Source organism: Saimiri boliviensis, chromosome 10 (assembly GCF_048565385.1).
Source record: "Saimiri boliviensis isolate mSaiBol1 chromosome 10, mSaiBol1.pri, whole genome shotgun sequence".
Classification (NCBI taxonomy): Eukaryota; Metazoa; Chordata; class Mammalia; order Primates; family Cebidae; genus Saimiri; species Saimiri boliviensis.
In genome coordinates this window covers 67,647,444-67,670,438 of record NC_133458.1, presented here as the reverse complement: position 1 = coordinate 67,670,438, position 22,995 = coordinate 67,647,444, and the positions used below count along the sequence as shown (strand labels likewise).

Here is a 22,995-nt window from a genome sequence, read left to right as displayed (position 1 = left end):
TGCACATGGTATGTACTCAATAAGTATTTCAATAAAATAAGCCATGGTTGGAACTGTTACAGAAAGTCACCAACTTCTAGGCTGTTTTCCTTGTAACATCAGTGATCTCAGAGCAGCTTTTATGGCTATGTATTTATGACTCAATAGATATTTAAAGAAGTCTAAATAATCAAAAAGTATTGTCAGTAGTTTCTTGAAGTTTCTATAAAATGACCTTACATCATTCAAAATATCAATGAATAACTTCTGCATTACGGCATCAGAGTCACAAGATCCTGCAAGAAGGTTTACAGCAAACATACACACACACACACACACACACACACACACAGAGAGAGAGAGAGAGAGAGAGAGAGAGAGAGAGAGAGAGAGAGAGAGACCAATTACTTATCACAGAATCACTGAGTGAATTGCTAGGTGAAGATCTGCCTATCAGTTTTCTGTTCCTGGAATGTTGACTGCAGATTTTACTTCTGGTTGACATATCAAGCTAAGTAACTAAATGCTGATATTTGATATTATTTGATGTCATAATCATGTTCATTCAATGAAAGTCACTGCCAAATTTTGCAAAAACTTGCAGAAATTGAAATTCTAGTTAATGTTATCCTTAACTTGCTGCTTTGGTTCCAAGCTTTAATTATTTTTTAGTCTTTTAATTAAGTAAATGATGACAGTGGGATAGAACAGGGGTCAGCATTAAGTTTGGAGTGTTGTTTTCTCATCATTTATCACAGGCTGCTTCAAATCTGTTTTATTTTTATTTTTGAGTTTATTTTTTCAGCACTGAATAAAGCTGATACCATCATATGTATTTGGTCTGTTCTAAGAATGTCAAAGAGAGATCAAATAGATGCATTTTCCAAAAGACATAGTTGCCTATAGTATACATAAGAATTTTCTAGTTATTTCCTAAGATGTAGGTGTTATACATTTTGGAACATAGTTGTCTAGATTCTCTGACAGAATAAAATAACCTTTGTTACTATAAAAATAACAGGGGTCGAGAAAAAAATACATTATCATAGGCTTTATTAAAGAGTATGCCATGGAAAATGAATTATATAAGCTGCTCCAAGAAAGAAGGGTCCTCTCACACCTTCCTTTTGGTGGTTCCCAACATACGTTAACATAGTAAAGAATCTGATTGATCCTCTGATGAGTAAATCATTTAGAATTGCTTAACCTGGAATTTTCTAAAGCTATTTATCATAAAACTCCCGTCTTGTGGTTCTTCCCATAGAAACATTATACCAGTTGTAATATTATTTCTTTAAGTCTGTTTTCTTGCATTAATTAGACTAATAACTTACTTCCTATAGTCCAAGACATTATTCCTATTTATCTATACTAATCTAGATCTATTTTCTTTCCGTTATTTTCTGCTAACAAGCTATGGCAATCCCTCCAAATGCTCTTAGTACCACATGATCTTTTAAAATCAGTAACTCTCACTCTTCCCAAAGCTTTTGAGCTTCTGTTATTCGGTCTCATGTTTTTTTCCCCTTGATTTTTGAAGCTTCATTGTCTTCTACTCTATAGCAGAACCATTGCAATGTAGCTGGCATTTGGCCAGTTTCTGGTTTTCTCACTCCTATTTCTCTTACCCCCAATTGTTGCTTTGCTCTCAGATTCAATCAGTAAGATATCTGTCGTTTCAATAAAATGAAAACATTCCAGATTATGAAAACATTTCAGATTATTGTCTCTTGACAGACCAATATTGACCTGACTGACTTTTTTTTTTTTTTTTTTTTTTTTTTTTTTTTTTTGTCTGTATAGAAGATTTACTACACTGTTTTTCCCTGCTGTGGTGGAGCTCTCAATATCTACTGAAAGTGTTACAGAACCCAGGCCTGTAGTTTCTGCCCTGGTGTGGGCCAGTAGTTTAGCCCAACAGGGCCACCTTTCTGCCCTGCTGTAGGGTTGAAAGTATGGATTGATTCAATTACTTAAGAAAATGTGGGGAATGCCTTCAATATACTAGCATTGAGATAGAGTGATAAGGAGAACAATCTAGGCAGGAACCTGTTTTTATGAAACACTACTAGCTGAGAGTTTTGTCAGTGACTGCTGTTATAGTTTAAAATAAAGTTTTTTTAAAAAAGGAATGCTGTCTTCACTTAGTTTTGAGACACTGGCGGGAGGCTGGTCAGTTTCTTTCTTTGAGCGGCTGATTAAGTCCATACCCCCAAGGACTTCCCTTATCAGGCTCTCACACTCTGGAACTCTGCACCATCTCTAATCGCCTCAGGGCCAGGTACTAGACAACTAAGAACAGCTTCTATGAGCCAGAGAAATTATTCAAATAAGCCAGTTCACAGGGAGCTCAGGAAACCTAGCTAACCCCACCCAGCTTGCCAAGCACAAACTGCCTGCTACAGCTCAAGCTTGTTACTCTGTCCTCAGGTGCAATCCCTCTGTGGCCCTGGGTGGCACCATTTTGTTCTTTTATTTGGAGCTGCAGGTAGACAGAAGTTTTGTTATCCATATATTTGAGAGTGTTGGTATGTACCTCACCATCTAAAGAACTTTCTTATAAAATTTAGCTGCAATCAGCAAAATTTTGGTTTTTCCCTTTATTGTTAATGGAAATTTCAAAGGATTTAGAGGTACCAGTTGGTGGTGAATAGGAGGTGGAATCACGATTTTAATAGAGGAGAATTCTTTTTTAAAAAAATTAAGTAACTTAATTTCCCCGCCAAGGACTCTAGCAAGTTAATACACCCCATTTGTTCACATATTTATTGTGTGTTTACTTTTTTTTTTTTTTGAGACAGAGTTTCACTCTTGTTACCCAGGCTGGAGTGAAATGGCGCGATCTCGGCTCATCGTAACCTCCGCCTCCTGGGTTGAAGCAATTCTCCTGCCTCAGCCTCCTGAGTAGCTGGGATTACAGGCATGCACCACCATGCCCAGCTAATTTTGGTGTTTTTAGTAGAGACGGGGTTTCTCCATGTTGACCAGGATGGTCTTGATCTCTTGACCTCGTGATCCACCTGCCTCAGCCTCCCAAAGTGCTGGGATTATAGGCGGGAGCCACTGCACCCGGCTGTGTGTTGACTATTTACTGTGGCCCTGGACTTATAACATCAGGAGGTATGCAAGAAACAAAGTGTGTATCTTTCTCTTGAGAAGCCTATAGATTAATGAAGGAGACATGATATGCACTTAAAATGATTAGAGAGACAAAAATCAATCATGTAGTAATGAAATCAAACCCTCCCTCAGACCAAAAAAAAAAAAAAAAAAAAAAAAGAAAACAATGCTAAAGAACTACAGAAATAAGTTTGCTTGCAATTTTCAATACTAACTAACTTAAAATCCCTTTTTTAGACTTTCCTAGTTATTTTGCTGGATAAATGTTTGTGTTATTGCTCTGTCCCTCAGTTCATTCTTCCCAGCTCTGAAAACCTTTCTCTGAGGCACACAGGGCCTGGCTGTTTCTAGCCTTGCTATGAGAAGCTCAGATGTTTTGGAGTCATGTGGATTTTGAGCTGAAGTAGCTAACAAGTTTCTCTCAAGGGATGGATTTGGAGGAATGTGTTGGCAGTTCAGATCAGATGAAGCTATTTATTTTAAAACTTGGGTGCGTTTCAAAAAGGAAAATGGTTTCAGCCCAAATTCATTTGCTATACCAACCTTCCTGGTTGGGGAATTGAATGTTTAGCTAATTTATTTTTGATGGGCAGGCTTCTGTGTGTTTTAAATGATGGCTGACTGGCCTGGAATTTGGATTCCTCTTGAAGGCATTGAGTGTTGCTCTATGGCTTTCAAGGGAACTCACGCTTTTCCTGGAGGAGATGTAGGAAGCTGTAATTGGTCAAGCCTCTGCCCTTTCTGTGGACCTACTCTCCAGTGACTTTCAGTCATTCTTCCTATCTATCAATTCCTGCTTTCTTATTAAATATCTACCTTGAGTAAAAGATTGTGGCAGCCTCTGCAAGGAATGCCAAACATGTCAACATAGAGAGGAGGCCAGGACTCTGTACAAGGCAGAATACACGCATTGCCATGAAAGAGACATACAGTGCATGGAGTGAGGAAGGAGTCACTTCAAACTGGATGAATCAGGTGGAGCTTTACAGAAAGAGAAGTACTTGAGCTGGGACTTGGAGAACAGGTTTGATTTGGCAGCTAGAGAAGGAAACTGTAAACTACAGTGGGCCAACTGTCCTCTCCACTTGTTTTGATAAATAAAATTGTATTGGAACACAGCCATGCCCATTCATTGATGTATTGTCTGTAACTGCTTTCACACAACAGAGTAATTGTGACAGAAGCTGTATGGCCCTCAAAGTATAAAAAAAATTACTATCTGGCTCTTAAGAGAAAAAGTTCGTGACCCCTGTTTAAAGTCAGTTGTTTGAGTAAATGATATATGCCCTTGCTATTTGGACTTGATGTAGGCCAAAATATATGACTTCATTTGGCAGGCATTCTGGAGACAAAGTGCCTCTGAGTGCTGGGAGTGTTTGGATGATATGATGGTTCTGAACTTCAGGACAGTGAGTGTGGTAGATGGACTATGGAAGAGAGATGCTACAGGCAGGAAGAAAAAATTCATAAGTTCATGTTGTCACCTAAGTGAAAAATAATGAATCTGGATTAGAAGCATAGCTGTGATGAAAGAGAGAAGACACAAAAGATATTGTGAATAAAGCACTGTAAGGTTAGACCAAAGGAAAGAGAGAATTGAGGATGACTCTGGAGTCTTGAGCCTGAATAACTGGGGATGTCAATGACCCTTTCTCTGAACATCCATCCATCTGAGCAGGATGAATTGGGTACTCCTCCCACCCTTCCCCAATTAGGAGAAGGGATAAAGCTGGAGTGGCTCCATCCCTCCAGGGCAGCTAGTGTTGAGAGGGGAGGTGGTCAGAAGCTTTTGTTATAGAGGGAGCAAGACCCAAAGCCTTGCCTATGGAAAAATGTCTTTTACTAGACAGAAAATCAGGCTATGTTATCTCTGAGACAAAAATATTGCATGAGTTGGAGGGGTGTCCTTATAATTTGGGTCACCTTGGAAGCTTGCCAGATGAAAGATAAAATGCCCAGTTAAATTTGAATTTAAGATTAACAAAGGTATTTTTGTAAGTATATCCCAAATACTGCATGAGAGATATTTATACTAAAGATTACTTGTGGTTGATCTGGAATTCAAATTTAATGGAATAAATTTCAGATCAATAGTAAATAATTTTTTAGTGTAATAGTTCCCAAGTATGGAATATATTTATAATGAAAATTATCTGTTGTTTTTATAAAGTTCAAATTTAGGTGGGGTTTTATTTTTCTCTAAATCTGACAACACTACTGTGCTGTGGTAAGCAGCCATAGCTCTCACTTTTGGTCAGACAGAGCACAAATTGGGACACCTGTATTTGCTTTCCCATGTCAGAGTAGAGTTGACATCCCCAGAGTTTCTGGAGCCCACAGCTGAGTGTAGGATAGCTCAGGGAACATCAGGCTTGGGTATGAGGCATTTTTCTGGAGTGTGGACAAAGGATGGACCCAGGGGTGTGATAGGATGAGGTTTTCAGTTGGTGGTGGTTTGATCATCTAGCTGAGACTTAAAAAAGCGTCTGGACTAAACAGGAAAATCGAGTCAAGATGGAGATAAATTCCTTAGAGGAGCCTCCTTTCAAAGACATAATTCTGGAAGGAATTGTTTTGTGACAGAACAAAGCAACAGCTAGGCTAGGTGAAGGTTCCAGCTTCTATCACACTGGCTCCAGTGTACAGATCTGCCTACCTCAGTTCTTTGGAACTTTGATATGTTAGCTCAGTAAATAGGTGAACATTATCTATCCACAGTCATAGAGCTATGTGGTAGTTAATTTTTTGTGTCAAGTTGGGTAGACTATGGTATCCAGTAGTTTGGTTTAACACCAGTCTAGATATTGCTGTGAAGGTATTTTCTTAGAGATGATTAAAATTAAAATCAGTAGACTTTAGATAAAGCTGATCACTTTCCATAGCTTGGGTGGTCCTTATCAAATCAGTTAAAGGCCTTAAGAGAAAAGAGGTTGCTGAAAGGGGAAGGAATTCTGCCTCTCAGCTGCTCTTGAACTCAAGACTGCAACATCAACCCCTGCTGGAATTTTGCAGGCTGCTAGCCTGCCCTGCTAGACAGCCTCTTAAACTGTATTAGTCAATTACTTAAAATCTCTTTCTCTTGCTTTCCCTCTTTCTGTCTCTGTTGTGTTTCTCTAGATAACCCTGACTCACACAGGCTGCCACACAGGTAATCCTGGAGTGGCAATGACTTCCATCCCAATTCTCACCAATCTCATTCAGAGCCATTGCTGGTTTCTGGCAGCCATAGATTCCTCTTCCTAACTCCAGGCCTGTGCAACAGTAAGACCAAACTCCCTGGTTACACGAATAGGTCATCAAGATACAGTCTTTAGTCAGGGGAGGGCAGGACCCACCTGGCTTGGGTCACACATCCAAAGGCTGTCATATAGGAGAGTGGGTTGCTCCCCATAGCTTGATGGGTACAGCCTTGGCCTTTCAACTTTGGGGTCTGGGGCTGTGCCCTTTGACCTCAGAGATGCTCTCAACACAGCAGCTCAAAATCACTCTGCACAGAATGTGCTGTAGAGCAGTCTGTGTCTAAGAAGGCCATTTCATCAAATTTCTTTTCCTCTTTCTCCAACCCCCTTACTGGAGAGATGATGCAAACAAAGACATGCAGGTGGACGTGGAAAATCGGGTGGATGGTATGTCTGCCCTTCTCCCAGCTCCCTAGCAACAGCCAGATTATCCTTTCATAAATCTTTTTATGGAAATTCTAGCTTTTCTGTTCAGGTCTCTTCTCTGTTTTTTGTTTCTCGGCATCTTTCTCCCTGCCTGTCTGTGTCTATCTATTTCTCTTTATCCCTTCCTCCCTCCCACCACACCCTGTCTCTGTCTCTGTCTCTCTCTGCATGTTTCTTTCTCTCTGGTGTGATTTCCCACATTAACCACCGTCCATTTCTTTGATTCCTTCTTGGCAATGAGAGCTAGAGCACCGTTATGCAACAAGCAGTCCTGCTTCCTTGCTACCTTAAAATAATAATGTTTCATGGTGACAAATGGATATGGTTAACAATGAAAGTAAAATGCTTAGCAGTCAGGGGTGTGACTATGTTAGATTTCTCTGCTGGCAAAAATAGACAGTGGCCTAAGAATCTCTAAAGAAATGAATTTGTATATGGGAATAGTTGGTGATGTTTGCCAGGTGGACTACTCTGCCGTTTTATTCTTAATTTAGCTTCTATGAATCTCCAGACTAAGTTATCAAAGGTGAAACAGTAGTCACTCTTAATTTACCAAGAAACTTAAAATATGTTAGTGGATGTTAAAATCTGTCCTTTCCAGATTTACATCTGTTATTTTTCTTTGATTAAAAAAATAAAGACACAAAAACACTCAATCTGAATTAATGAAGAAACATAATGCTATTTGTGCCCTGGTGATTGAAGTTTCTACAGTGTCAGAAAAGACTCAATTAGAAGAAAGGAGTTTTTCTAGCCTTCTCTTCCCTCCTCACCACTAAGAGGAATACAAGATTAATATTGAGAAATCTCCCACCCAAATGCTGTCCGCATGTGCATATGTGCATGTCTGTGTTTTGTACGCTGCATGTGTGACTTTCTCCTGAGTGCAGATGGCTACTCCAGGAGCAACATATGTGGGCTGTGTATGTTTGAAAGTCAGCCTGGCTGTGCACATGGAAAGAAGAAAACAAGAGAGTGAGGTGGAAACGACACAAATCTAAATCAAAAGCAACTGTTCTACCATGAGGAAAGCAGGCAAACCCTGCTTTGTGCACACTCCACTCTTTCTTTGCCGCCCAGACTGATCTTTGAAATAAAATAAAGAAGCGTGGCAAACTAACTGAAACATAGGTAGAAATAATATATTTGGGTTTCAGAAAGAAAAAAAAGTAACCTGGCATAGCTTAAAAGGCACCCATTTCATAACAACACATGTGCAAAGAATTACAATAATTGCACTGCACACATCAGGAACAGACGGAGTGAACAATGAATATTAAAAACACATTCTTAGAGCTGGCCCTGTGGCTTGGCAGCCGCGCACAGCATGAAGACCTGCAAGGGAGTCAAAGGAAGCCTCTGCTTTTCCAGAACTGTTAGGGCTTGGCAGGAGCAGAGGTGGGAACCTTCAGTGTGTGAGGAAAGTAGACGGAGGAAGGTGGTGGAGACTATGCCCAGTGGTGTGACTCTTGTCGCCTCCTGGCACAGCCTAGGGTGGCTTCAGGAGGGTTTCAGAGAAGAAGTCAGCCTCAGCCATTTGGGGCTCCAGTTCAGAGCTGAAGTGGAGCCAGACTGAGAAGGAGGAGGGATGGGGATAGAAAAACAAACACCAGAGAACAAACAGGCAGAAGGTAGTGCTGGGAACAGCCAGCCTGTGTTCTGCATGAAAATCCCAAGTCCTCTCTCTCTCTCTCTCTCCCTCCAGGCTGCCTACAACGTGGTCTAGCGTGAGGGACTTCACCTGTGCCGAGACATAGACTGGCAAAGTGTTTACCTTCATGGACTAATAAATACGTTGATTTGCCTTTTTTCTTTTACTATTTGCTGTACAGTGGGGGGATGAATTCCTCTGGTGGTGTTTTCCAGAACCTTCAAAGGCACATTAACCAAACATTAAAGGTACATAATGATCTTTTCAGTGAATCCCTTCCATTGTCAGCAAAGACAAAGGCCCTCTCTTAAGTACAGCTTTGGCTTTGAATGTTCAGATTTTGCCTCTTGCCATTGGCAGGGAATCGACTCTGGAATCCTTGCATCTTTGGCAATGAGAGAGGTCAGAGGGTGGGAATTTCTAACTGGAGAGTTTGGTTCCCATGCTGAGAATTGAGGTCTGAAGATTCTTAAGCTGCAGGCCATAAACATTCTAAGAAACATGGAGATAGAATTCAGAGAGTGCCATGAAGGTGGATGAAAAAAAGAGAGACATCTTTATTTTTGTTAATCTCTGAAATTTAGCATTCTTTCTATCACAAATGTAGGAAACAAACTGTAGTCACGTTAGTAATACGTATGACTTTGTCACAAGTAAAAATTACAGATATTTTAATGTCATTTTGTTGTTTCAGATGTCTCCAAATTATCATTTCTATTCCTCATAACTTTGGAATTATAGCAATTATTAGACCTGTTATAAAATCTTGTTATTTTATGCATTAATGAAGAGGCAATTATAATAAAATACTTTGATAACTGTATTTTCATGTAATTGGTTTCCCATGGCATCATATTATATACTATATTTTATTCTTGTTAAAAAAGAGAAGGGGTCCACAGAGCACATGGCTGCATTACCAGAAGGTTCCATGGCACACACAGCATTTGCCAGATAGCAAAGAGAATCCAGACTCAAAAGCATTCATGACACACAGGGGACGCCACAGTGGCCCGGCCTCATGTGTGTCTCCACACATGGGGAGAGAAGGAAAAGGCAAACATATGTCTCCAGACACAACACTGAGGATTTAACAAGGAAATTTTACTTACTACTTCTTAGATATGCTCAACAAATGTTAGCATTCGCCAAGGTGAACATTTGCATTTTCCCTTCAACAGTTTTTGGCAGAGCTCCAAAATTATTACATGAAAAATAAAATAAAATAAATCCCCCCAACACCTCCAGTGTCTCCAGATACTGGCCAAGAGTGTTTGCCTTGAATCACAATCAATAAGGTGGAAAAAGGCTGATGATGAACTGTTTTGCAAGTTTCTACACCAAGTGGAAGGACAGAGAACAGCTGTAAAAGAGGTGGGGAGAGAATCAGATAATACACAACAAGATAGGGTGACATGTCTGAAATCAAGGCATCAGCTAAAAGAACTGACACCCACAAATGTCAGAGAGGCGAGTTAGAAAGTTCCTGTTTTTCCAATTGTCCTCACAATAGAGGGCGGGAGGAGTTCAGATTTGGAAGCAAGGATTCCTTTGATGAATTAGAACCTGAAATCCTGCTGAACTCCCCTTGTACCGGTACAGAATCTAACACTGGGAGGGGTGCTGAGAGAAACAGGCTGCTCACAACACTTCAAAATATGAGCCTCAGTATCTGACTCACAAGGGACCAAAGTTCTGTCCTGGAGAAAATATGGAAAATGGTAGTAACCTACATGGACAAGCTTTTCCAGCTTGAAATATTGAATGTTGTACTAGGGTTCTGCTATATAAGTAAGTCAAGAGAAAGAGAGAGAGAGAAATGTTTGGAAGGATCTAGATTCATTCTGTACCACACACTATATTAGTTTTTTGTTGTTTTGTGTGTGTGTGTGTGTGTGTGTGTGTGTGTGTGTGTATTTATCTACCTTATTCATCCCTTTCAACACTTATAAGAGGTATTATCAGCCCAAGTCTTTCAGATGGGGGCACACTGAAGTTTAGATAGTGAAATAGCTTGATTGAGGTCACAGAGCTAGTCAGCGGGATTTAAACCTAGGTTTGTCTGATCCCCCAAACCACTATTCAGTTATTTCAAATGGTTCCAATTATAAAAATCTTTGTGACTAAATCATTAAAATCCAAGAAGTCATTATAGAAGTTGAAGGATTAAATTTCAAGTTAGGAACATAAATGGCAATGTGGTAACAAGTTACATGTTGTCAAGAGAAACTTTATAATAGCAAACAAAATTGTTTCTCATCTGCAGAAGCCAGATGGGCTTGTCCATCTATTTTAATCCTCAACTTAAATAAATATAAAAGCAGGCACCTGGAACTGAAGAGCTCCTTGATGATCTACTCATTTCCCCACATAGTAGTGCCCTGGATCTATTGTCAGAATGTGAAACTGTTGTCACCATTCCCTGTCAATAGGAAACAGGAAAATCCAGCTGGTGTGTAAGATTCTGACCAGATTTTGTTGAGTTCAAAGTGTGTTTTTGCATGAATTACCATCTCTCACCAACTGTATCTGCCCAGCACCCAAGGTTAGAGTTAAGGCCAGGAAAACGGCTATTAAAAATTAGGAAAAAGTAACAAAAGAATATCTCAAAGACATGCCAGGATACTCATCAAGGAAGCACTGCTCTTCACCATCCATATGCCTCCTCCCATTTACCATTTCAAGGAAAGTCGTGATGAGAGAGTGGACATATTTGAGGGCCTCCTTAAAATAATTTTGCTCCATCATGTCATGGCAAGATATTGTAGTCTCCAAGCTACAGGCATGAGGCACTACTTTTGGATGACCTTTAAGGCCTTGTCCAGGCTTCACTTTCTATGATTTTTAGGAGTTTAACAATTGTTAAGAAAGTAAAACCTCCAAAGGTATTTTCATAATGTCTTGTGGCTATTAGAACGGAAAGGGTTTTTGACTGAAGTTCAGTCTTGCAAGACTACAGCTCTTTCATGCTGCAAGTTACAGGACAAGTTATAGGATTTCAAAGACTTGGTAAATAACCTACGATCAGAAAATTCAATTTGTTCATGAGGTGGAGAAAGGCATCCTGCTATTAAGTAGTCAGATGGAAAACATGCAAACCACAGTTTGTGGAAGAGAAAAGAACATTAAAAGCCTTTGCCCAGAAGCACAGGCAAGTGCAGGAAACACATTCAGCAAAGTCAACATGTCCATTGTAAATGTGGGAAGCAGGAGCCTCAACACCAATTGAAATTCCAAACTGCAATAACCAGAGACATCACGCCCAGGTCAATCCTTCCAGTGGGGAACACTGAGGAGTCTACGAGATTCACTCATGCAGAACCGGATTTGAAACAGAAGATTCCCGTCAAGTAAAAATGCTTTCTGGGTCAGGCGCAGCCAGTGACAAGCAAAGCAATTAGGCAGTGATAATACCAGCAATAAGCAAAGATGGCAAAAGGCACAATTAGACAGGGCCACCTCTCTGTTAGGCAAAAAGATGAGCTCTCCTCTGGAAATAGAAGAAAAACTCATCATAAAATGCACACTCATTATTGCTGTAGAATATCTTGGAAAATTGCTTTGAATGGATTGGCAAAAACTATTTACATTAAGAATCACCTCCCTGTCCCAAAATGGATTATTACCTACTGCAAAATCTGGCTGCTCTTTATTGCCTTATTTTTCTGATGTGTTTTCTTTTCTACATCAAAGGAAACTGTGGTATGTAAAATCAGATTCTATAACACTTGTATTTTTTGGCATCTCTTGTAATATTGGGGTAGTATAATCAAGGCCACTGCTAACCTCTTTGCTACTCTTGTGCAAATTCGAAAAAGAGCTTTCTTTTCTCCAAGTGGATAATGGGCCAATGCCAAAGCGAACAGTTTGGTAAACAGAATATGGGCTGGATTTTAGTCCCACTGTTACCCTCAGCTGGATGTACAGTCCCAGGGGCAATAATGGGTCCTGCTAGGTTCCACTATATATCAGTGAGGGTAGCAGATGCTGTTGGATATGGCCTGGCCATATCCCTTCAGCCATTCCAGAGGTTACCTGAAGCTGCAGTATTCAGCTTTCTGTATATATCATGAACTCTTACCTCAAGCTCCTGTCTCTCTCTGCCTGGGGCTTTTCCTGGCTTCAGGAGCATGCTGGACGAGGCACAGGTGTTAATGCCCATAAGCAGTCCTCAACCAGAGTGGTGGAGTGGAGTTGGTGGATAAATCCTCTGGCCTCCTTGGCCCTAGAGGAGTCAATTGTGAGGTGTGTTTGCATAGTATTCTATAGGGTCCTCAGCATTCACAAATCCTTTGTTGATTTCCTTCCCTTCCTTATTTCACCTTCTGTTATGAACCAAATATTTGTATCCCCTCAAATTTAGGTGTTGACATTTTAACCCCCAGTGGGATGATATTAGGAGGTGGGCCTTTGGAAAGCCATTAGGCCATGAAGACAGAGCCCTGATAAATGAGATGAGATTAGTGTCCTCATAAAAAGGGACCTCAGAGGGTTCGCTTGCACTTTTTTTTTTTTTAACCACGTGAGAAGTCACCAGTCTACAACCTGGAGGGGCACCCGCATCAGAACATGACCATGCTGACACCCTGATCTCAGACTTCTAGCCTTCAGATCTGTGAGAAATAAATCTCTGTTGTTTATAAGCCACCCAGTGTGTGGTATTTTGTTATAGCAGAATGAACTAATAAAGACACTTCCGCATTCCTTCCTTATGCCTCCTAGGACCAACTTCCAAATCCTGGCATTCTATTCCTTGTCTCAGAATCTGCCTTTAAGGAACCCAAATTAAGACACTGGACTTCCTTACTATGATTCTAACTCTTGGCTTGATATACCACCCACACCCTCAAGATTTAAAGCATTAAATAGAATTTTCAGCTCATAAAATTCTTCATGATTGGGGGTACTATTTCACTAGTCAGATAACATTAACAAAGGGAAAAAAAATCACACCTTGAGAGGAAGCAAAATGGTCACCCAGGGAATTTACAATGAGAAAAGTTTTCTATAACAGTCTTAAAGAAAATGTACTTAAAGGCAAAGCAGACCATGTGTCCTGGTAGTCGGCAGGGTAGCGGGAGAGAGGAGAAAATGGAATGACTGTGCTTAGTAACATCTACGCAATAGAGAATGGCTTTCAGGTTTAGTGTGAGATTAGGTTATGAAGTGAGGAGGACAGAGCGAGTGAAAGAGTAAGGGCTCAGTGCTTTGAACATCACTGCAGAACCTTGCTGGAGGCTGGCGAAAAAGAGAAACAAATGGGTGTAGGGAAAGACATAATGTGGAGCAGGTACTTTTTATCTGTCCATCCAGTTTTAAAGTTCACCCCCACTTCTGGGGATTCCATTCAAACAGTATGGAACCATTTATTGATACATGGTGAGCACAGTGCTAGGCACTGCTTCATGAGAGAGAGAACTGGACACAAATCCTATCCTTGTGAAACTTGCAATCTATTAGAAGACCTAAGATATGCGAAGACTTTTGGCACAGGCCAAAATAAATGCCCATGAAACTACTACCTTCTAGACTCTAAGCATCTTAAGGACAGAGCTGTGTTTTCTACATCTTTACATGGCATACCTTGAATATAGTGGATGCTCATAGATGAGTGGTGTTTGAATAACCCAAGGAAGAATCTCATCATTTAACACCAAGTTTCACAGAAAAGCAGAGAAGTCAGAAATCCATTGTAGCTGGGGAAATAAGGGAAGACTCCCTGGAAGAGGTGGCTTTGGAGCTGACTGACAGTCACAAGGTAAAAGACACTCAAGTGAAATGGGCTCTGTGAAACTCTGCTTTGCTTGTCAGCAGAGATCTGAGATCAGGTTTGGAGATACGTCCTTTCTTCCACTATTCCTTGGAATCTCATGGGCATATATATACAACTCTTAGTTCTTAATATTTTAAAAGTGATTTATTCTGAAAACATCCCAAGTCTGAGCCTTTTTTTCTCCTGACATCAGTGAAAGGGTTTTATTTCACTGCTTTCACTGCAGCTAAGGGATTATTGTTAGTTTATTCTTCATTGTTGCTCAGAGATATACTTAGAAACACAGCATACATTTGAAGATGGGAAACAAAAAGATGGAAAAAATGCACCCTGTTTAGGAAAGCCAAGCCTCCTCAAGAGGAAACAAAAGGCTGCCAAGTAGATTTGTGTTTTAACTTGTGATCCTTCTTGCTCCCAGCTTGTAGCCACCTAACTCTCCTTCACACCCGATCTCCTTTTCCTCTGCCAGGAATCACAGCAATGCCCTCAGTGGGTGTTCCATGTATGTCAGGGGAACAGCAAGTATGTGGAGGAGCTTTGCTTAGGGAAACCCTCTAACAGGCAGAGCTCTCCCGTTGACCCAGCAAGGTCAGCACCTGCCAGATAGACTACTTTTTGTTAATTTGTGAACCATATGTAATTGCCATTTGTATGAGTCAACAAATGGTCAAAACTAATAGAAAAACTAGCGCACCACCTAGGAAAAAAACAAAAACCAAAAAGTAAACCTTGAAGGGTTTTTTAATTTGCCAATCTCAATTTTGCCATTGAAATCTATTCACATAGCAGCTATGCTGCATGAAAATTCTTAGCAGGTCTAATGAGGTCACCACAGGAAGAGTGGATTTGAAATTCAGTCCTTGAGCAGAGATGGGTAAGGAACATCAGAGATTGTGCCTACTGTTAGATCAATCCCATGGTCACTCCTGTCTAAACCCCTCCCTGTGGTGCTGCCTGAAAGAAAGCTGATCCAAGTTTCTGTCCTTCTGGAATCAGACAACTGCTCTGTTCCCTGATTTCTTAGCCATGGAAAAATCAGTTTTATTCTGGTATCTTCCTAGGCTTCTCCAAAGCTATTCTGCTTCTGTCTATAAACTTCCTTCTCTTCTTTCTACTTCTCTTTTAGAACTCACTGTGTTACTAAAAGTTTTAGGCTTTTGGAAAGCAAAGCCAGAAAGCCTTGGAGACATTCTACTTTCTGATTATAAAATAAACTTCCCCTGGGGCAAAGCAAATGGGGCAGGGGGTAGTGGGGAAAAAAAGTGAAGGAAGAAAGTAATTAATATTACAAAATATTTAGCCACAAGCAGAATATATGGTAGAGTGGTAGAGATTAGAAATGTACAAGAACATCATCTTCTTAATTTTCCTCAGGTCAGATTTTAATTGTCTTGAAGCCTGAGAGACTTTAAGACCAAAAGAAGAGCTTCTTGGACTCATTTGCCTCCAGCCTTCGTCCTCTGGGACGGTGAACTAGCACAGTCCACACCTCACGAAGGGCTAAGGCTGATGTGGGTTTGTGAGATGGACTGGGCTGGTTCCCACCTTGTTTGAACTGGTACATTGCAGATAATCTGAATAAGAGCTCAGGAATCACTTCCAGACATTCAGGATCAGAGCAGGACAGGCTAAAGAAACTTCTCCAAACCCTAAGGTTACGGTTCCCTCCTTGCATGTTGTTGTTGTTTTTTTTAAATCTTAAAGCCATTCAAAATTCTGTTTTACAACTGCTTCAGGCTCTTTGCCACCCGTTGGCATGAGGGTGGCACTGGTTTATGTTTAAATTTCTTTCTTTCCTTGACTGTCTGTTTGCCCCGTTACCCAGGTGATTGACTCAGCTACTTCTGAGTCAATCTTCTGAAAAGTCATTTTCAGAAGCCTTACTTTTTCTCTGCACCATCAGCAGCAAATATTTCAGGCCTGAATCAGAGAGCCATTGTCTTTGTGGAGGTCGTCATGGTGCTGACTTGTCTTCATTGGTGTTCTCACCCACATGGGATCCTGCCAAGGAAGCCTCTCATAGTATGAGCTGGAGAATGTATTACCATTTAGAAGAACTAATTTCATTTAGAAGTTGAAATTTCAGCCAGGCCTTCTGAGAGTCAGAGTTAGTGTGAAGGTGCACTTGGGATGATCTAGAGAAGACAGTGAATAACAAAAACTAAAAGCCAGCTGACATACTGCCCCAGAAATTTCTGTTGAACAATGTTTAACAGAACATTTAACAATGTTTAACAGAACAATGTTTAAAGAAATATTGTTTTATTTTTTATTTTTGGAGTAGGGGAGGCAACTTTGAATAATGGACATAAGGACCACATAAGAGGGATATGTACCAATGAGAAAAATTTTGTGCCGGACAGGAAATGAGATATAATAATGAAAACGAACTAAGTAGTCCGGTGGAATTAGGAAGAGAGAAAATGTTTACGGATAAATCTTATTTGGGGATGAGAGCATGAATGCCAAGGAGAAAAAAGAAACACCAAACCTGCTGCTTACTGAGTTAGGACATGTTCTTTCATTAGTTCCATAGTATGTAAGGGGAAGTAAGGAGTTCTCTGGCTTGTTGTGAGAAAAAAGCTTCAGAGGGAAAGAAATGGGGCAGGCTGAGGCTTGTTGGTGGGGCTGAGATGTGAGCAAATGAAACCTAAAACAATAGTCACAATGATGAAATGCATCTAAGTGGCCTCAGAAGGACCTGGAATGCAGCCCTGTCTATACTATCGAAAGAAGAATCCAGCATGGATTTTCTTCCCCCGTTATGGGCAGAAGGCAGGAGGAGGTGAAAGACAATAGTGAATGGCACTTCCCCCTCCTGAGTATTGCACTGAAAGGTGTTGAAACCAGAGGAGCACCTTTTACTGCCCTCTGTTCAGTTCCACAGTTATACAGTTGTCAACCATGGGGTCACAGATTTAGCAAGTTTTTCCACTTACAGAAAAAAAGTGGCCAGGGGGAATTTAACCTTTTTTCTTCAAGAGCTTAAGCAAAGATGTTTTCATGGCCTTAGATGTGCTGGGGCCAGTTTCCAATCTCGAACTCATTTGCTGTCCACAAGTGGTGGAACCATCTCTGCCAACTGCTCTCACAGGTTATCTCAGGTAGGACATAGTTCTTATTGCTGCTTCACGGCAGATAAACTGAGTCAGAAGGGTTCAAGGGGCTTGTCTCTGGGCCTGGGAGAGGACGAGGAGTCTGGAGTTCCACTACACAGAACAGAACACAGATCTCTGCTTCAGTCCTTGCCGCCTCCTCTCACCTTGACCCACTGTTGGAGTTTAGACAAAGGCTGACAGATCCTGAAACTTTCCCGGGGAGGGTCAGTCTCAGATACTGACAAGACACCAAGGGACTGCAGCTGCTTACTATGGAAAGAGCATGACCCTGTGAAGAAAGGAAACGAAGTCCTGTAAAAGGGACATTTTTATAAGCAATATAAAAGGAGATACTTTTTGGGTTCATTTCTTTTTGTGCAAAAATGACAGCTAGGGATATGAATCAAAGTTCGGGCTAGATTAGAAGTGTGTGCCTCAGAAGTGGCCACTGGCAGGTCAATCTACACTCTGGTTCGTGGCTAGTCCCCTTCTCACATCCATCAGCCCTGGTACCCTTCATAGCAGCGTGGCAGAGTCGGAGGAGCTAAAGCCCTGTAAGCTGTGCATTTCACCACAATATATGCTCCATCATTGCATGATTTCGTGGTCATGGACAAACTGCTTAATTTTGCCTGAGCCTCAATGATATTGTCAACGAAACGGGGATATTTGTATTTTCCTTGTTCCACGGGCTGTTGTGAGGGTCAACAAGAGGACACAAAAAGAAAAATTTTGACCACAAAGACTACTGTATACAGGTGTGAGTTCTAGAAAAATAAAGCTGTAAGTCTGTTGTTCTGTGGAGCATTGCATCTCTGCGTAGAGGACTCAATTAACTGTAAAATGTAGAGTGATAAGTGATGACACTTTAAATGTTGAAATTGTGTGCGGTTTTACTTTTTGAAGGGTGGCCTCATAAGCCTTAGATTCCTTTTAGCTTTCTTGAGGAGGTACCACTGTCCCTATATTCTGCCATTTTTCTTTCTAAAAGAGTTCCGAGTGTGGTGGCTCATGCCTGTAACGCCGGCACTTTGGGAGGCAGAGGCAGGTGGATGACCTGAGGTTATGAGTTCGAGACCAGCCTGACCAATGTGGTGAAACCCCATCTCTGCTAAAAAAAAGTAAACAACAACAACAACAACAACAACAACAAAACACAAAAATTAGCCAGGCGTGGTGGTGTACACCTGTAATCCCAGCTACTGAGATCACACCATTGTACTCCAGCCTTGGCAACAAGAGCAAAACTCCCATCTCAAAAAATAAAATAAAAAAGAATTTCCAGACTCTCTTTATGTATCACATGGTGTCCATTTCCCATGAAGAGGCGTGAAGGTTTTACCTTACAACTCCTCTTAATCTTCCTGACAATTGAGGTTTTATAATTGCTTTCATAAAATGTATGTTGTTAGGTCCAATAAGGAGAAAGTACTTGTTTTCCATAGTCTGCTGGTAAAATTTCATAAATCCAGAACCCTACATTCTTTGGATTTCAGACTCTGTAGGTCAATTTCATTAAAACAAAGAGACAGAAGGGCCAAAACCATATGCCCCTGAAACCATTTTGTCACCAGTGAAACTAACCCAAAGGCAGTGAGGTTTGTTTCCACCTTCATTCTGCCCCACCATTTAAGACTTAACATTCTGTTGCCCTGGTTCCAAATTTAGGGCAGGGTTATTGGGAGGAAGTGGATGCCAGGGAAACATATATTTTATTTTATATTCATACAAATGTCTTCTTCAATTTTTATTACAGGCCTGCAAGCTGCCTAGGCAGGAGGAAATTTTGAATGAACTCAGCTTTCAGTGACCAGGAGTGGAGACATAAAAAGAGCTTTTCAGCCTCTCTGGTTACAGAGATAAGTACAAAAGGTAACTGGCATTAAGTCTGTAGTAATAGCTGCTATAAGTACTGACCATGATTTGAATCTCTCGATAACTGATTCTAGGAAGGCAGGAATATTTATCAAGCTATTAGGAGAAGCTGTTTCGTGCTGATAAGATGCCTACAACTGATGAGGTCCACCTGAAGTCGGGATGAGGCTGGGCTGGATTTACAGCCATTTGCAGTGAGAGCAAAAACATGTTCTCCTTAAGAACAGCATGAGGCAGTCAGCGAAATTATGCAATCTGTTGCCTGGGGCAAGCCTATGGAATCTTAAGGAAACAGAGTTGGTAAGCACCCTAGCATGTAAGGTGATTGGGATACTGTACTAATAGTTGACCAGTAAGTCCCAATTTCATTGATGTTGAGGGTGAGGAAGTAGGGGGTGGGATAAATGAGACAGCAAAGTTATTAATCTGTAAATCTCATTTTTCAGAAAAATATCACACTGAGTTGTAAGGTACCAGACATGGGATTATCCTGGGTTTTAAAAAAAAGTGAAATCACCCATTTAATACAACTCCAGGGCCTTAGTTTGGGTTATTAGCACCATGAGAGAAGGTGCAGTACAGGGAATATTAAAGTTAAAACCGAACAGCAGTAAAGTAGTTGCCTGCATTTTATATTCCTTGTCTGTTATGTTTTGTACTCATGCGTAACCTCAGTACCAGCTTTTACATTTTGTTTTTAAAATATACAAATATACTACCTCACACTTTAAAAAATGACTTCAGTTGGCTTCTAATATAAGAACTTGTTTTTTCAGATTGATCTCATTTTTAAAAATAAAAATATAGGATGTGATGTAGATATGCTGACCCATAAGGGCAGTTGAGTGACCTCTTCAATAAGTCTCTGGGACATTTCCCTCTAATGTCTTAAGGGGAACTTTCTTTTTACTTTCTCCTGAGTTGGTTTTTCATAAGCATATAGATTTAATTAGCAATACAACACTTCTACCTCTTCAACATTTGCCTAAAGCCTTCTCATGAGAAATAATATTTACTGATGATTGCCTGGAAGATATGCAGTTATTTTATTCCACTAGATGTGCTAGATTTTTATCTCTGGATCAAACCAGACCATCAGAGAAATGACTATTTGCATCTTACTGGTTTTCCTTCCTCTTGAAGAATCAGTTTTACTAAATTTGTAAATTCAGATTTGGTGCTTTGATGTTATACCTTTGGTCTGCTTTGAAGGCATGTTTAACAAATAGCCCTATGTAATTTGCTGCTGTCAGCCTGGCTGCGGTGAAAGGCATTTTCTCCTACCCCTCTCCTCTGTCCCACCAAAACATCTACTTTAAAAGAAGGAGAACTCAGTCATCCCAGCTGGGCTGTGTGTGTGTGTGTGTGTGTGTGTGTGTGTGTGTGCGTGCTTGTGTGTCTCTGTGTGTGTCCTAAGCATCTGATATGTTCTCCTTTTATCAGCACTTGTGACTTATCCAGGGTCCCTTTTGGTTTTGATCCTGAGGACTCACAGACACCCCTGTGACCCTCCTCTGGTACCTGCCTGGTGTTTCCTCCATCTACTTTTGTCTTGCTCTCCTTACAGGAAGTATAGCTTAGCTGTTAAGAACACAGACTGGAGCCAGACAGCCTGAGTTTGAATTCTGCTCCATTGCTTTCTCTAGGCTGTATGACTTTGAACAAGTTTCTCCTCTGTGCTTCAGTTTTCTCATTTCTAAAATAGAGACAATAATTGTACCTGTTTCTTAGAGTCCTGGTAAGGGGTTTAAAAATGTTAAGTGTTTAAGGTGATGCCTGAAACACAGTAAGCTCTATATAAATGTTTGCTATTATTCTCACTAGCCTGATTGGTCTCATATCATGTTTTACTCTGCAGGTTTTAGTTACCCCAAATTATCTTGGGAAGAGATGGGAAACACATAATTCTAAAATGTGAAAATTTAAATGGAGAATCATGGTGACTATCCATTTAAGCCCAACCAACGTGTTAATTTTTACTTTAATTATCTGGATTTTTTATGTAAAAATGCTGTTTTGCATGAAGTGTTTTGGATGATTATGGCAGTTTCTCTACTTTACTCCATGTGAACAGAGAGTCTCCCTATTTCTTTCTTAAACATTGAGTTCAGTGGTAAGGCCACTGAAGTCAACTGGGTCTTAAGTGAATATTAGGAATAATATCAAGAGTAACCCAATACTCAGTTGCCACTCTCGGAGCCCTTCCCATCCCAGCCTATTGTGTACAGAGCTTACCTGAATGCCTCTCCTGACTTCAAGATGTCAGTGGGATCCATGACAAAAATCACACCCATAGTTTAAAGCCCCAATTCTTGCTATTCTGCCACCTCCCAGCAGCAGGTGAACAAAGGACCATGGCATCAGACAGGAAACCTGGCTCTGAATGGCAGCCTGGACCCTCTCCTCAGAGGCTCCTTCCTAGACCCCAGACTAGCTATGCCCTGGGAGACAGCCCCGTTTCCTGAAGGCTTTGGCTTTGCTTCTGAAGCATCAGGAGCCAAAGAGAAAAATGATTCTTTTCCAATGTGCCTCACTGCTGCACAGTTCAATGTCTTCCAGAACAAATTTCAGATGTTAGATTCTCAGTGCGGGGCTTGCTTCAGAGGCTAGCTCTTACAGTGGTGCTAAACAGATAAAATATTAAGCATCAGTGCATTCCCCAAATCATTAGCACGGAATCCACAGGTAATGAATTCAGCTTGAGGCTATTTGGAGCCTGTTGTTTCTGTTTCCCACCCATCGCATACACTTTTCAGTAATGTACTCTCTCTGCACAAGATGAGGGTACACACACTGTGTCCCCAGAAGGCTTGGAATGTCTCATTTTTGCCAGAAACTCTAGCTCTGGGGGCTCCAAACTCTCTGTCAGGAGCAGAGAGGAAGAAAATATAATCATGTAGCTAACTCGCTGATGAGAAAATGCTATTTCTTAAACCAAATTACTGATTTGAAACAATTTGGAGGATTTAAAAATCTATAAATATATATCAGAAGTTAAAGAGTACACCTTCCCCTCTTTTCATAATTATTTAAAATTGCTTCATTAGTTGACCAACATCACCTTTAATTCTTACACTGACCCTAAGAAGTTGGTAGTTTGGGTTCCTGTTGTCTCTGAGCTTCCAGTAGAGAAGTCAAATCTCAAGAGAAATGGGTATATACAGGTCTCTTGATGAGCAAATAGAGACAGATTTTGAAGGTAGTCCCAGATGCCTGATCTGGGGTGTTCTTCATAGTCTAACCTTAGTTTAGCTCTGATTAAGTGGAAAATGGCATATTCACTTTGCACAGAGGCAACCCAAATATTTTTAGTAAGAGAGAAGCACATTTTCGGTTTAGAGATGGTATCAGCTAGATGGATAAATTATGTGGCCCAAAGTGGGCTGCTGAGCTACGAGATTTTAGAATGGAGTAAAGTTCATTAAACTTTCATATAAACCATTTCATGTACACTTGTGATCACACAGTTTAAATACAAGGTATAATTTGAAACTTGTTTCTCTTCAGTGGACTCATGAAGTCAGCGACTAGTTATTTCCTGCCTGGAATTTATAAAAGCTGTATTGGTCTTTTAGTTTAATGGTTTAATACTGTTAATCATTGTAAGGGGTTGTAGAGATTGTGTTTCAGAATTATCTTCAAATATGCAAAACAGCAAGTTAATGTAGAGTAATTGTGGTTATTTGATCTTAAATCTAGAATAATACTGGGAACAAATGGAATGAGGGGTAAGAATTGGAAGGGAAAATAATTCTACTTTAATGTAATGCAGTGATACATCAATTTAAGGATGACTACAATACGGCTAAAGGCTGAGCAGCAGACAATATAGTG

The 22,995-nt window shown here is 40.5% G+C and overlaps 1 protein-coding gene across 9 annotated transcripts in view; it reads left to right on the top strand.

Annotated features, from left to right (window-relative positions):
* The window catches only part of MTERF1 (mitochondrial transcription termination factor 1), a 491,946-nt gene that overhangs the window by 301,156 nt on the left and 167,795 nt on the right, over nucleotides 1-22,995 (top strand). For all 9 annotated transcript variants that reach the window (XR_012512108.1, XR_012512106.1, XR_012512107.1 and 6 more), the window contains one exon: nucleotides 19,043-19,158. The gene's annotated coding sequence lies outside the window, so the exon portion shown is untranslated. The remainder of the gene's footprint in view (nucleotides 1-19,042; nucleotides 19,159-22,995) is intronic.